At 34.9% G+C, this 16439-nt stretch overlaps 1 pseudogene; it reads right to left on the bottom strand.

Annotated features, from left to right (window-relative positions):
• Window positions 1-4966: 4966 nt before the first annotated feature.
• On the bottom strand, window positions 4967-5961 carry LOC149557299 (F-box protein PP2-B11 pseudogene; annotated as a pseudogene).
• Between the last annotated feature and the right edge of the window lie 10478 nt (window positions 5962-16439).

Raw genomic sequence — 16439 nt, 5'->3', positions numbered from 1 at the left:
GGAGTTGAGCAAATAGTATGTGCTAAGTGATTAAGGTATTGAGTAATAAAGGAGCTAAGTTTCAACATTGAGATCATAGTGTTGTCTGAATATTAGAGCCTTTGGATGCCAAGTGAATAGTCAAAGGCATAGTTGTTTGTAATGACACAAACTACTATGTAAACCATTTTTGGGCTAACATAAACATTATTTTGTGATTGTAGAAGATAAGGATCAAGTCATATTGCGAATCCCTTTGTAGTACATGTAACCAATCAGATTAAGGGATGAATTAGGCACCAATATGGATTGACCACACTTGTTGATTCTAATGTAACCCTTTCCACCTATTTTTATTTAAGAAGGAAAAACCTTTAAGAGTTTGTAACATGTGTGAGAGACAAATACTAAATGCAAAGAAAGCATTTGTGGCTATGGAGGTTTTGATAGTGTTATGAGTTGTAGAATTAGTTAGAGAGAAAAGAGAAAAGAAGAGAAAGGACAGAGGATACATATCTAATTAAAAGGACCAATGATTTATTAGGAAAGGGAAGACCTAACATCTAGCAGTGAGGTGCTAACTAAAGGATCATAGTGATGAATCATTTTAACAAGCGATATAGAGTAAATCTCCTAATAAAGTATCCTTGAGAGGTTTTGTGGTCTTAACAGGCTCTTGTAAATCTCTTAACCAAGCCCTTACTTAATGGAGAGTTTAAATCCACTAACAAGGTGAGACCTAATGGTCTTTCTATGCCTTTGACAAGGAAAACTCTTCATAGGGTAGATCATAGTGTATGATCAAACTCATTATAAGCATAATTGGCTACACATTACAACTACAATAGTGAAGATTTGTTGGTGTCATCTCACCCCAGTTTTACCTTCTCCTTGAAGTGTTTCTAGGTAACCAATTTGTTGTGTCATGTGTTAAATCTTTTTTATGCTATGGATGCAAATGTGTAGCTTGATATTTTAGTTTACAAGCTACAGTATGAGATGGATGTGTGATGAATATTTTATGGTTAAAGTTTTGAAGTATTGATTCATCCCCCTTTCAGAGTTACTTTCCCATTGTTATTTCTAACATTTATTTTCCCTAGTATTGGCCTATCATCTATGTGGACATGTTTCATACAAGACATAAAGATTAGTCCATGAAAAATGATTCCACAGATGCTTGGGTTACTTGGTAGTTTGTTTCTCAAATTTGTATATTTGTTAGGTGTTTCTATCTTTTGTGCTTGGGCCTCTGCATACTACATGCTGAAATTGATGATTGTACAGATATGCCGCATTACATTCTTAGTTTCCTAGAATAGATAAAATGTATGCATGTTAGGTGAAGCTATTCGAAGAAGCATCAATTATTTTGGAAAATCAATGCTAGATATTTGGACATTGGTGGCATGATGAGTTCTTATGTCCAAAAATTATTACTAATAATCAATGATAATAATGACTCAAAAATGTAACTGTTGGAAGAGAAAATGGAACCAAGGCACCCGAAAGAGGAGTCTTAGAAGGTTTTGAAGTGAAGATCGTCATTCTTTTTATAAGTGATAGGAGAACATGGATATGGGTGTGTAGGATGAGTACCATTTTTTGTGGACTGGACACCAGATATTTTTGGGGATTAATTCTAAAGTGATGTTTTTTTGGGTGAGCTAAATATGGGGTGTAAATAAGGGATTACACACTCAGTGGGATAGGCATATTTTCAAGGAGGAAGGAGATCTATTGCAACAGTGTGAAGAACATACCATTTGTGTGGTGAGGTTGGGTACTGGAAGCTCATCTACTACACAAGTGTGAACTCATTTTTCTGAGAATGGTTGTCTTGATGCATGTGTATTCTTCTCTACAATGTTTTATCAGTTTATGATAAAAAAAGAGTTAAAAGTTGTTGTAATACAGTCGATTCATTAGTTAGCTCAAGGTTGTAGCCTTTAGAGGCAACTGCCTTAGTCTGATTAGGTTGAATCCTTCTTTTTGTTGAGAAGTTTGGAGCCTTGGATGTACTGGGTTGGAGCCCACATTTACAGTGATTAGTGATATCACATTTTTCACCCAAAAGGGTTTATCATCCATCTATCTTTGTTTCCTTTGTGTTCATTTAGTTGCATTTACTTTTAATTTTTTTAAATATTGATTCACTCCTTCCCACTCTCAACATGCACAACCTTTATCATGAACATAAAATAGAAAAATGATAGTATTATAAGACCACTAAGGTGGAATATGTACTCAAGGTGGATAAGTGATAACATGATATAACCAACAACAATATAGTGTTGGAAATATAAGGTAGGATAGGTTACTAGAGGGGAGGGATGAATCAAGAACCAATAAAACTTTAACTCACTTGACCAATGAATCCTTCATATATTATTCTGATCTAATTACATTCATGAAAGAATGAAAGCAATAGACATTCATAACACTTTGACACAAGATATGGTGACCCAGAATTCTTCCAATAAGAAAGTAAAATTGGCGTAGGGATGATATCTACAAGCTTTAGTAATGTAGTATAAAGTTTTCCTGGTAAGGCTTACAATTGATTACTTCTAATGATTTTCCCTATTAGGAGAAATAAGGACTTTTAGTCCACCTTGTGAAAGGATTTTACAAACATACAATGAAGTATGCACTCTATTAGGAGATTTGGCAAAAGATTGTTAAGATCACCCTATTAAAGGATTTGACTAATGCACTTGTTAGGATGGATTAGTGGTTGATCTCTGATCTACAACTTTGATTTGTTGGTTGAGATTCCTTGAATTGGAATGATCACCTTGCTATGATAGATGAGTCTTTTTTATACCATATACTACTTATAGCCTTCAATTCATTCTCATCTACTTCTTATTACTTCTCATATATTCTTTGGACATGATACAATACATTACATAGATATCAATCCAATTAATTACTCATTGGAGTCAGCTACAATACCAAATTAATCATAATTAACAAATCCGGCCCAACTTCTATAAATCAAGTTCTGAAGACAAACTTGGTGATGTTTTGATACTCAGTAAATAGTGTCAGCACTCAGCACACTCAAGCACTTAGTTGACATTGAAGTTTAGTCCATACTAATCACTTCAAATACTAAGAACTTGGTCAACATCATGTGACTCGGTAAACAAACAGAAAATTGATGGATACAAAATCACTCGGTTGACACTATATGACTTAGTCAACACTAGATTATCCTTGTTAACATTGCGAGCTTAGTAGACACTTTATAACTTGGTTAACACTAAAGCAATTGAATAACACTGTGATCACTTCACTTCTACTAAGTAGCTTGGTAGACACTGCTAAGCTCACGCTATATTGAAAATGGTCTCAACTACTCGATAGACACTATGAAGCTTGACATGAACTACATTCTGATTGTTTAGCTCAGGAGCAACTAAAACACTTGGTTTACACTACTAGATGAATGATAAGCTTGATAGCAACTATAGAGTTTGTTAGCAATGTAACCAACTGACTAAGTGTGAAGTCTCTAATAGAAAAAATGACCTTAATGTCAACATATAAATGCTCTTAAATTGTAATGTGTTCAAAGTAAAATTAAGTGGTATGTGTAATAAGGACCTAGGAGAGGTTATCACTAGGTACAACAACTTAATTACACCAATACTCTCTTAGGCCAAAACAAAAAACTTAAAGTATTTAAATACTTACAATTTTTAGGTGGCTTCTAGAGAAAGTAAAAAAGGTTGGCATCCATATCTATGTGACAAGTGGTTCTAACACCTCTTTAAGAATGCAATCGATATTATCCAATATTATTTAACCCCTCTAGCATGTGTCAAAACTTGAAAAAAAAAAATTTCTAAAAGGACATGACATATGCTTTTGCACATCTGATAGTTGTCATATAATTTGTAGTAAATAACATAATTTATAATTATACATGAAAATATATCATAATTAACTATAAATATTTGATTCTCTTTGAAACCATTATAAGCCAACTTGGACACCCATATTCTTCCTGCAAGGTTCCTTTTTAATACTTGTCTAACCTATAAGAGGGATATGTCATATCATATCACAAGAATTTCTCCTATAATAATGACTTAATTTTGACACATGACAAAATATCATTATCAAATGAGGTGCCTACTTTCTTGTCTAGGAAAAAAGTGCATTGTTGTCATCTTCTTGAATGACCTTCTAGTATGAGGACAACTTACCATAGAATGTTGCAGTAGACAATAAAATATGATTATAAAAATTCACAATTTAGACATCAAATAATTAAATAAATAAATAGAATGTGTAGCATAGATGAGTCTGAGATACTTTAATTTTTGCTGCCCTTAAATACTCATAATTTGAATATATCAACATGATTTAAGGTTCCTGTAAATCAATATGCCTTGTCTAATTCCTATGTTAATTTTATATTTTAGTTTGAAAAAATAATAAAATAATAAAAGTGAATTAAAATATCATTTTTCCTTTATATTATTAAACCACTTGAAATTAAAAAATAAATCAAAGAATTTATTAAAACACTTCATATCTATGTCAGTATATTTAGGGAAATGTTTATCAAAATAGCTATGTGATATTGTAAATTTCCTCTTACAATTATGTGACACACAATACTTTGATTAAAAATGAGTTAACATATGGGAGAACTAAGGGAAAGCAGATTCCAACATATCAACCTAATGGCTTATAATATACATCAAAGCAACTAGTAATATAAACAGAGTCGGGATCAAGACCTAATTATTCACGTAGTGGTCGATCGTTCCATCTTAGAACTAATCTTAACTCCATCAATAATAATGCCATTCTTAGGAAAGTTGACGTCCGTGTTTTTCATACTGACTTCAATATCTTTTGTTTGAGCACTGCTGTCATCCTCCTTCAGAAAGAAGGTGCCCACAAAAAACTCCATCCATCCTTTCTCGCCAGTTATCACAGGAGTCCTCTCATGCCCATCCACTTCAATTTATTTGTCAAGATCGTCCAAGAATCTAGCTGATTTTATCAACTCCCCCTCGGTCGTTTTAAGTGAAAACGTGAATGGTGATGGGTGAGACCGAGATTCCCCTTTGCTTTTATCTATTTTGAGAACAAACGCAATGCTGTACTTTGCGTTTGGAGACAAGAGGCTGCAGTCGATCTTTTTACTCACTTCAAACCACCAGACCAGTTTTAGCTCTGCAACTTCCTCAAATCTGAATCATTTGAACAACACATGTCAAAGATGATTCTTTTTCAGATTCATGAAAACACAGCAAAATTTTCTCAAAATTTTGTGGTTTCTGATCACAAAATATGCAGATCATAAGATCAAATGCTGAAAAGTTTTTAAAAATTCATTATATTTTTTGCTTTCTTAAATTTAGTCAATAGTGCAATTTGTAGGGAGGATAGCCGAGTCCTTATTTGTTATGGTGGTCACCCTTAAACATCATATCAAGAAAGAAATTAAACTTGACTATTTAGCACTTTTAGCTTAAGAATCAAGCTCTAGTGAATAATAAAATCCACACAAAGTCTTGATTTCTATACTAAAATGTTAAATAGTCAAAATTAACTTATTTTTTCAAATTTAATTTCTTCTTAATATATAATATTTAATAGGGATAGTATTAGAAGCCAAAGAACAAGAGCAAACAACACTCAATGCTATTCATTATTTGATAAAATAAATTGTTCATTCATTTTTGATAAGGAGAAGATATAGAAATAAGAAAGGCAAAAGGAAAAAACTGGAGAATTTGAACAATACACAGCACTCTTTTGTATGATATTCAAGCTTAAAATGAGCATGAAATTAGAAGAGACATAACACTCTTTGGCATGATATGAAGTAAGTAACCTGGATTGTTCGTTTGACACCCACGACCAGTAGCGATTGTCATTACCCCAAGTGATCTCCAATGCTCTTGCAGACAACATGTACGCCAATGTGCCCGTAGATTTGTCCATCCAAATTTGCTTAATTTTTAATAGACATCCAAAATATGTCAGGCTGTTAAGAACATAGAAGGAACAAGTAAAATATTACATTATTTTGTGGGTTATTATACCTGGGTTCCTCCTATAAGAAATGAATCGCAAAACTTGTGATAGAGCTCCTCCTTTGATTTATAGGACACCGGGGGATTGACCCTGGCAAGGATTTCTTTGTAATTTGTGGGAAGCTTCTCCTCCCATTCTAACTCTATATCTGCATCGCCTTTGCTCCCCCGTCCTTCACAACAATTCCCCATATTCTGTTACGAGTTTCAGAATTTCTTGCGTAAGTCCAACATTATGGGCATTCGAATATATAATTAAGAATTCTTAGAAACTACGCTGGTGTTTTGGTAGTGTGGAAGACAGTGCGGAAAAGGCATTATTCCCAACATGACGTGCGGAAATTGGAAATTGTTAGACCTCAAAAACGTATGTTCTTCGAGAACTCGTGGGCTGGAATAAAAATTGAATTAGCAATCTGCGGAGAACAAAGATGGAGAGTATACATAAAGACACAAATTACATTAGAATTTATAAAAGGTTACATATTTGTTTCTCTAAAATATTTTAGTTAATTCTTTTGATCTTGAAGTTATGAAAGATTTCTCTAGAGGATGGAAGGAGTACAATGTTTCTGTTAGCGCTCAAAATTGTAGCCCTAATTTTGAGCATCGTTGAAAAAATCATGCCCTAAAGTGCCTTTTATGCATATGTGGTTAGTTGTCAGTTTGAGGCCTAGATGGTGTTTAAGTGGCTTACCACCTTCCATTTGACATGTGCATGTGATCCACAATATTATTTTGCCATCCCGAATCATTCTGTGAAGTTCCATTTTTGAGCTAGTGTCAGAATTTGCAATTCTGCCTAAGTGTCAAATAGCGACCAGAGGCCTAGTTTGCATTTGAATATCTTTTACCCAGGAATGTGTCATGAATAGCCACTTTGGGAGCATTTAATGTCCATAACAAAGAATCTATGTTTTAGTTTTCAAGTCATTTCGAATTTTTTTGACTAGGTTTCCAACCCCTCAAAGTTGGCCATTTACTATTTTGTACATTTGTGTAGTTGTTCACAATTTTGGGAAGCCCTGTTCGACCAATGATATCTTTGACCCAGTTGATCCAAATGAGAAAATTATTTTTGCATTGTGTTTCAGGAGTTAGACACTTCATATGTTCCAATTTTGAGATCATGAGGAATCCATTTGATCAGTTTTCTAGCATGATCAAAAACCTAGTTTACATTGTTTTGTTATGACTAAGGTATCCAGGTTGATTCGTACCCATGTTCGGCATGCTATAACTTTGATCCTGTGATTGTTGAGCCTAAATGGATTATATCATTTTGTTGTCTCCTAAAAATCTTTGAAGCATGCTAGTTCCCGAGTCATTAAAAATCCATTTGCATACTTTGATATGTCCATCCATTTACCAAAAACTACTTTTTGACATATTTGCCAGTTCAAAATTTCCAAGTGCCTATTTTCGAAAATTTTTCAAATGTGCCCTGTGATTCTTCATGAGCCCAAAACATAGAATTATATTCTCTTCACGGCAAAGAACTTATATCCTAGTTTTGAGAACCCTAAGTGATCAATAACCCAATTTATAATGCCGAACCTGAGCCCAGTTTATGTTTTTTAACATGGTTTGCCTGCAGGGTAATTGAAGTATGGATGTTTGGCAATTAAAATATTTTGACTGGAGATTCGTCATGGGCTAAAAATTTGCAGTGTGGTAAAGTATATAGGATTGAACACTCATGCCAATTTTTACGATCTGGTTACTTGATTAAGTTAGTTTTTACGGCCACCTGGTAGGCCTCTTGACACAATTTTCACAATGGTGCGAAAATGATTAAAAAGGAGTTTTAAAGTAATGTTCTTGTGATTGTTTTTAATTCCAGTCATTGCAAGTGGAGATCATGCATTGTGATGATTAAAACTTCAAAATGTGATAGACCATTAAAGGGAGAGTACATATTCAGGACTGAAGTAGATGTAAAGGTTGTTCAAGGTCTGATTTCTTTATATAATGAAGATGGGAATGCCTCATTGACTGAGGGCATGAGTCCTATTGGTGCAACATCTTTAGTTAAAATTTATCTTCTTAGTCTTCTCGAGCCAATTATTCCATTTTGATTTATATGACAACATCAAAGCTGCCAATGGGAACCACAGACAACTTAAGGAATTTCCACATGCAGATAAGAGAATCATGAGTCTTGCAAAGCTATGTGGGATGAAATCATAATGATTTTATGATCCTTGGATCATGAAGTTTTTAGAGATTGAGAGCTCTATAAAAATCTATAGCTTACTTTGGTAAGGCATGTGCAAAGTTGATGTAGAAGTTAATCAAAAAAGAATTACATGCTTGGCCTCTTTCAAAAATAAATGCTGAAGGTAAAGGGCCGAATGTGCTAGATGACCAAGGGAAAGGAGCTATACACTTGGCAGCTGCTCTTGGTTATGACTAGAAAATGAATGCAATTGTTTCTATTGGTGTCAATGTTAACTTTCATGACTTGCATTTAGAGGCAGCTCCAGGGGCATTGACAGATCCAACACCTAGATTTTTGCTGGCCGTACACCTGCAGATCTGGCCTCCAGTCAAGGACACAAAGGCATTGCAGGTATACTTTTAACAAGGTGGTTAAATGTAAACAACTATCTTTGGAAGAAGCAGACGAGAGAAAAACCAGGCTTGGCCTAAACAAAAGGGTTGGTGATGAGATTGAGGAAGAAGTGAAAGGAGGCGACTTTGATGTAGATGCTGAGGCTGACACAGGAAAAGGTGATGATTGGGAGCATGAAGAAATATTTACAGATGATGATGAAGCAGTCGGAAGTGACGTTGAAGATGAAGAGGAAGATGAATCAGATTCTGAAGCTTCAGTTCTGCCAGAAATTAAACAGGATGGAGATGAATGTAACGAAGAGGAAGGTGATGATCTAAGCATTTCTGGAAAAGAGTTGAATAAGTTGTCGGAATGACAATCCAGGATAGATGACGATACTGGTGCCAGAGATGTGGATGGAGAGAAGTATGTTACAATCGCAAAAGTTATGAGTAGTCCAGCATCTATTAGCAGCATGCCACAAGCAACAAAATCTGGTAGAGTAAAAAGGAAATCAGACAATGAGGATTTGAAGCCAACTGAAGCTTCACCAACAAAGAGGCTAAAGGAAGATTACATTAAAACATAGACAGTGTTGAGCAGAAGAAGGCATTTGAAAGAAGAACAGGGCAGAGAAATAGTAAAACCCTTTATCCCACATTCACCGTGGGAGGGTTTTCTAAATCTTTAAATACAATTTCAAACACATTGCATTGTGTCTTAGGAGAAACTGCTTATAGAAGCTCACGTGTGGCAAGCCCCAAGTTTGGTGACGGTAGTTGGATGGTATCAAAGTTATAAATTTTGACAGAAAGCATGCACAAGGAGGCCGTTGATGTTAGCGAGTGGGAGGTTGCCAGAAAACTAAAAATTTGGTGCCTCGCTACTTCGCTAGTCAAAAAATCCTAGAAACTCCAGCTAGCGAAGTAGCGAGGTCATCATAAAACCATGAAAACACGGCAAACAGAGGTGGGTCCCGCTTGGAGACAATAGTGAATCGGATGGTGACAAGTGGAAGTGACAGAGTGACTGGGTTATGATGTGGCGAGCAAATGACAAGAGCGCACCAGATTGTGCCACATGGAAGATCCGATGGTTCTCATTAACTCGCCAAGAAAAAGATGCATGAGGTTTACCATAGTGAGTTAGCAAGAAAAGGACATGTGGCGTCCATTATACAAGGCCGAACTAATCAGAGTGCGCCACGTGGCATTGGTAAAATCTAGAGTTGACTCAAATTTGGAAGGGCTAGGAAAAATAAAATGATTTTAAAATTTTCATTTTAAAATTATTTTGCCAACAAACTGACATGCAGGGTCTTTTAAATTGAAAATTTTATTTCTTAAAGTTTAAAGTTTAAACTTTTTAAAATTATTCTAAATACAGACCTGAATACTCTTAGCAGAGGAGTGATTTTCAAAATGTGATTCAGGGCATTTCCGGAAAGAAAAATACATGATGTTATATATCGTCAGAATCGGCAAGAGACGATCTTTTCAATTCTGAAGTTTGTTTTTGCATAGAATGCCACTAGTTCAAGCTATAATGGGATTTGTCTCAAGTACCTGAATTGCAACTGTTTTCACACCAAGAAGTTCATATTTGATTTTTGACATGATATTGATTTGAATATGGTTAAAAAATAGTTGAAAAGTAGTGTGGGTCAAAATTTGAGCAGATTCATTTAGTAAAAACTAAAATTTTACTAGCATTTCAGTAGGTAAATAAGATATTTTGGTGACTCAGCAAGTTTTCATCATTCAGAAATAGACATTTGCAAATTAGTTACAAAAAATGATGAAACAAGATTAGATCAAGATGGGTAAAGAAATAAAAGAAGGTTTGAGTTGCAAGATATTGAATTCCCAATGGACAGATGTCGGTGTCAGATTCAAATCCAGGAATTCACCCTTGTCTATATCATTCTTTCTTTCTATCATTTGGGGTGTTCCAGTTTTTTGTAACTGTGAGACCACTGTTGGTAGAGAATTTGCAGTCATTCTGTGAGACCATTCTTTTGGATCCAGAACTGTGATTCCACCTCCATTCTTCAGCAATTTCTCTCATATGAACAGCAGTAGGAAGATAAATATAGATAGTTCAGATCTGTTAGGTTGTTTCATGTCTTTCATTTCATGCATATGATTGTATATTTTCAAGGTAATAATGCAAAGAGCAGTAGATAATTAAGTTTCAGTTGAATCTTGTCTCCATTTTCATTGAATTTCAATGTTTTACAATCTCTGAAGAAAGAGTTTAGGTCATAGTTACAGTCCCCTAAGACTATATGTTGTTTCATTGTTGCTGATAGTTCAAGGAATTGTGTAAATGCTTCATAGAAATCAACAGGGTTGCAAATTTATTGAGGAGGATATCAGGTAAGAACGAGATTTTAAACTGAACATAGATGTCTATTTACAAGTTAAATAGATAGATCTATATTTGAAGATACACACATGTCTCAAATATTCATATGTATGTTTTTGATCCATGAATTTTCCCAATGGACTAGGCACTGATCAGCTATAGGGTCATTACTTTCTCACTACTACATATCTGAGGGTTGTTGAAATCAAAATAAAAAATCAAACACTTTTCCCCTTTCATGTTGAAGAGCTATCATAGAATGCCCTCACTCAGCTTATGAGGTTCATAGATCTGCATCTAGCTATTGTAGGTCTGTGTTGTTTCATGAGTTCTTAGGAGAAATAAGGGTTTTATCTTCTTTGAATAGATTCAGTGTATGCTTTGATAACTGGTACCATATAAAGAATCTATAGGTCCACCCGCCTAGGTTTTGCAGAGCCTGAAGAAGAAGAAGGGTCATGCCTTATAGTTGGCCTTGTGTCCGAAATGATATGTTTAAAATGGGAGTTAGCTGCCCCTAGATATGTCAGGTTCTCATGGGGATAATTGGAAACCGATAACATTTTCAAACACCAACAGTTTCAATGTATGGGATCTCTTGTTCCCTTAAAACTTACTTTATCTCATAAATGACTAGTTTGTCCTATGAGGGTTTCAACTTCTTCAAGGAAAGAAAAGTTACTGAGGAGGCATTGGAGAAATTTCTGAAGGATGACGATGAAAGAGAGGTGCTTGTCAAGGTGGATAGCTATTTCTCCAACAAGAAAATTAAGCCTATTTGAAGGCATGTGCTAAACTGTATTAGGGCTTATTTCACTTAGATGATAGGAAGAAAATGGTCCATTGTTTCAATTTTTTTTTTTCTTAATCATTCTCGGTATGGAGATAAAATCTCTTCCCCTTAGAATATTAAATCTCTGAATTAGAGTGTAGCAAAACACAAGAAAGAATAATCTCAGTCCATTCTTCGTGAAGGGCTTATTCTCCTCTTTGTAGAGTGTTGCAAGGCCAAAATTCCTAAATCTGGTCCAAAAATTAAACAAGAGGGGAATACAAGAAGTAAGAGGAACACCCCTTGGCCTAGAAAAGCTTAAAAAAAATATGGATAGTGAAGACACTAGGATGGACATGGGGGTGAAGAGGATACCATGTTAGCTCATTCATGGGATGATAGGGATTCAATAGATCCTTGGGAAGAAAATACGAATGGAATGGGAATAAAGGAGGAATATGAGGATTTTTCATAGAGAAAATTTGTGAAAGGAAAATACTTTGCAGAGAAAAGTAAGAAAAATGATAATTAGAAGGATGATTTTTCCTTCAATATTTATGGGTACTATGCTCCTAACTCAGAGGACATGCATATTGTAAAAGGCACGAAGGTTTTAGAGAATTATGACACTAACAATGCTTAATGTCCTTCGACTTTCTCAACAAGACTAAGGATAAATCTAACTTATCTTTTGTCGAATTTGATAGTTAGGTATATAAGGAAATCAATTTCCTTAGAGACAAGGTGGATTTGTTGGAGAAAAGTTTGTAAATTGAAGTGGAGTTAATGAAAAGGCTATAACGAATGTGTGACGGAATCCAAACTCAATTGAAGGAGATAGAGGGTAGAGTTAACAAAACCCTAAAATAAAATGATAATAGGATCCAGTCTTCCATTATGAAGATCATAAATAGTAAAAGAAAGATAGATGTGGAGGTTATTGAGCTTAAAATTGACTTAAACTTGACAAAGAAAAAGACTAGAGGGATGTTCTAGAAGGCCCAAGGAAAATAATGAGGGGCAAAATTAATAGAAAGAAAATCAACATAGCCCTGAAGAAACATGAAGATGATCTAGACATAAGGGAGATTTAGTGTGCTAAAGATTTAAAGGAACTAGCTTAGGTTTGGGTTTCTCTGTCTTCTTTCTTCTTAGTGTGTTTCATTCAATTTAGGTGAGTGTTTGTTTTGGTTACTTGTTTGTTGGATGTTTTGTAGGTTTCTTTTATCTTTCTAGCATACTTCTTCTTTGGCACATAACTACTTTTTCTTTTGTAAACTAATACTTTATGGGTTTAAAGTTCCTATAAACTCATCTTTACCTTAATCCATAAAAATTATGAAATATAAAGTTCGTATAATTTTATAATATTAAATTGAGAAATCTGCTTTACAATTCATTTATTTTATTATTTCATGATGATGAATAATACTATAATTGAGATCAAAGAGCTCCTAGTCTTGCCCAAAGTACTTAGTAACCAAAATTGTTAGTGAGATCAAATGTAGAGAAACATGATGCATCTAACATACATTTTACATGTGAAATATGTTATGTACTAACATCATGATATTGTAGAGATTAAGAGAGATTTTTTCAATACTAAGATGATTAATCTACATATTTTTTGTCAAAGCATATATTAGTCAACTATCACCATAGAAAAATGTACCCTTCCCTTTCTAATTATTTTAAACTCATCCATAAATTAATAATGTAGGAGCATCCTAGGCCTCCTGACAATCGTGTAGGGTGGTGTGGTTTGGCCTTGGAGTTAGAGGACTTAGTCAAAGGAGTGTTACTTGGTCGCTATTGGGTATAGTTTTGGCTGAAGATCTCAGTCATTGAAGGGGCTTGGTCATTGAAAGAGTTCAACATATACTATGGTGCTTGGAACGTACTAGGAGTTTGGCATGCACTTAGAGCTCAACAATACTTGTGGTTTGGCTCATGCTAAACTTGGTATCTTTGACACTTAGTATGGTCTTCGTTCCTATAGGTGTCGAGTTGAGCTGACCAAATACATTTAATTTATTCAGGGGTATTTAATTTGTTTTGTAGCCAACTTGTGGCTCAACATATATTTAACTAAGTGTTTTAATTTAATTTCTAATGATTTGGGCTGACCTATGGCTTAGTTGGGTATAATTAAGGGGGTTTTGTGGAGTCTTAAAAAAAAATTAGATTCATCTAGCTTGGAGAAGAGGATAAAGTGTAGGAGAAAACTTTGAGAAGGGCTAGTAGTTATTTCTTGGAAAGTTAGGAGATTGCTTGGTGGGCTTGTGAGCACAAGTCGAGATTTCCTTGGGGTTTTCTTCTAGAGTGTAGGTCTTGACTAGCCAAGATTGGGATTATAAGTTAGATCTTGTGGGATCTTGCAAAACTATTTTTTAATTGCTATTCTATTTGGTCTTAACCTAGAAGGCCTTACAGTTGAGCATATTGCATGTAAATAGTTATATTTATAAATAAAGAGTTGCATTTGGTATCAGATTGTGTATCTTATGTTGTTTTTCTACTATGTGCTTATTTATAAGGATCCAAATTACCTCCAATAGGGGTATCCTCATATTCTCATTGCATTAGGTGGCATCAAAGCAAAGTTTTTTCTTGAGTGTGTAGACCAATCACCAAAGTTGAGGCTGTTTACACCTGGTTCTATACTTAGAGAAGGTTGATCTTGCGGAGTTGATTGATCTTCTAGAGTTGTGGATTTATTGCTTAGGGTTTTCAAAAATATTGTAAGATGCCTCCAAAATGATTAAACCCTAGGGTGATTGATGATCTTAGTGAAATTTTGAAAAAAAGGATCTTAGAGAAGGTTAAAGAGGATTTTATATCTAAAATAGAGGAGGTTAAAGCTAGTTTTTAGATCTTAGATGGTGTTGATGAAGAGTACCATGATTTCTAAAATTGTGTGTGCTATAGGTGGTGTACCTTGACATGTGGGTACTAAAGGTAGTTAAGAGGAAGTGAAGGTTTTGAAGTTGTTGGATTGAGTGGTGAAGATAGAGTTTTCGAGTTGACAGACCTATTGGAACTAGGGTTGGTCAGTTTACTAGACTTGGATCTCAGTTGAAGTTGAAGCATAAGATGGAGGTTTCTAATTTCTTAGGTACTTTGAATCCTAAAGATCCAATGAATTACAAGATTGGTTTCAGCTTGAGGATATTGAGGATCCACTTAAAGTAAGGTTGGCACAAACTAAGTTGAAAGGACATGTTGTTCTTTGGTGGAAGGAATTACAAAGAGATAGAGAGGAGGAAGGTGAAATGAATATCACTAGATGGAGGTTGATGGTGACTAAGTTGAAGGCTAAGTTCATTCCTACTAATTATGAACTTAAGTTATTTAAGAAGTTGCAGAATCTGAAACAATGGGATATGCTTGTGAAAGATTATACAAAGGAGTTCTACAAGTTGACTATTCAGTCTGAGCATAGAGAATTGTCAAAAGAGAAGGTAACTTGATACATTAATAGTTTGAGATTCAATATCCAAGATGAGGTTGGTATGCTCAAAATTGATATAGTTAAGGATGCTTATCAATATGTCCTAAAGAAAAAAGATAAGTTGAAGAGGAAAAGTCAAGGTAATGCTAGAGGATAGGAGAACTAAGATAGCTTGGAAAAGGCTAAACTAAGTGTAGAAGGTGAACCAAAACTTGTTGATCAAAAAAGGAGGACAGGTGGATTTGAGTTTAGAGGTATTTTTTCAGATGTGTGAAGAAGATTATAGATATTTTAAATGTTCTCATGGTAAGAGAGTTGTTGTTGCTATGAATGAGGTTGAAGTCCAAGATAGTCAAGCTAGGCAAGGAGAGACTTTATTGGCTCAATAAGTACTGGTAGGTCAAAGGACACTAGATTCTTGTTAGAGGACTTGTTTGTTCAAGAACTTTTGTAAGTCTGGTGGTAAAGTTTGCAATGTGATTGTGGATGGTGGTAATATTGATAACCTTTTTGCTAAGGAGATGGTTCAAAAACTTGATTTCAAGAAAGTACGACATCCTTATCCTTATAGGATTGGATGATTGCAAGGTGAGCATGCTTTGTAAGTGAGGGAGCAATGCCTTGTTGATTTCTAGATAGGGAAATATAATGATCAAGTTTTGTGTGATATTGTGGATATGGACAATTGTCATGTGTTTCTTGGTAGACCTTGATAGTATGATTTCATGGTTGTGAATGATTGTGTCAAGAATGTGTTTACAATTGTGAAAGGTAGTAGGAGGCATTGCTTGATTCCTTTGCAGAATGAAGATTTTGGTAGGAGGAACCTGAGCATTGGTAGCCAAGTTTAATTAAAATATTCCAAAAGGGTTGGAGATCAGCATACAAAAAAGACCTATGGAACACCAAGGATAGATGTGAAGAAGAAAAAGAAGATAAAGAGAAAGAGTGTACAAGTTGAGGACTTGGAGGATATGTATTTGAAGAACAAATTTGGGATTTAAGTGTTGAATGCCTAAAGATGTTCTTCCAGCTACTAAGAACATCATTTTGAACCTGGGGTGTTTGATGTAGGAGCATCCTAGGGTTGCTAGCAATCTTATAGGGTGGTGTGGTTTGACCTTGGACTTCGAGGACTCAGTCAAAGGAGTGCTACTCAGTCTCTATTGGGTATAGTTTTGGCCAAGGATCTCAATCATTGAAGGGGTTCAGTTGTTGAAGAAGCTCAACCTATAATCTGGTGCTTGA

The sequence above is a fragment of the Cupressus sempervirens genome, chromosome 5 (genome assembly GCF_028749045.1).
Source record: "Cupressus sempervirens isolate cs-2001-9-10 chromosome 5, ASM2874904v1, whole genome shotgun sequence".
Classification (NCBI taxonomy): Eukaryota; Viridiplantae; Streptophyta; class Pinopsida; order Cupressales; family Cupressaceae; genus Cupressus; species Cupressus sempervirens.
This window is presented reverse-complemented; position numbering and strand designations above follow the sequence as displayed.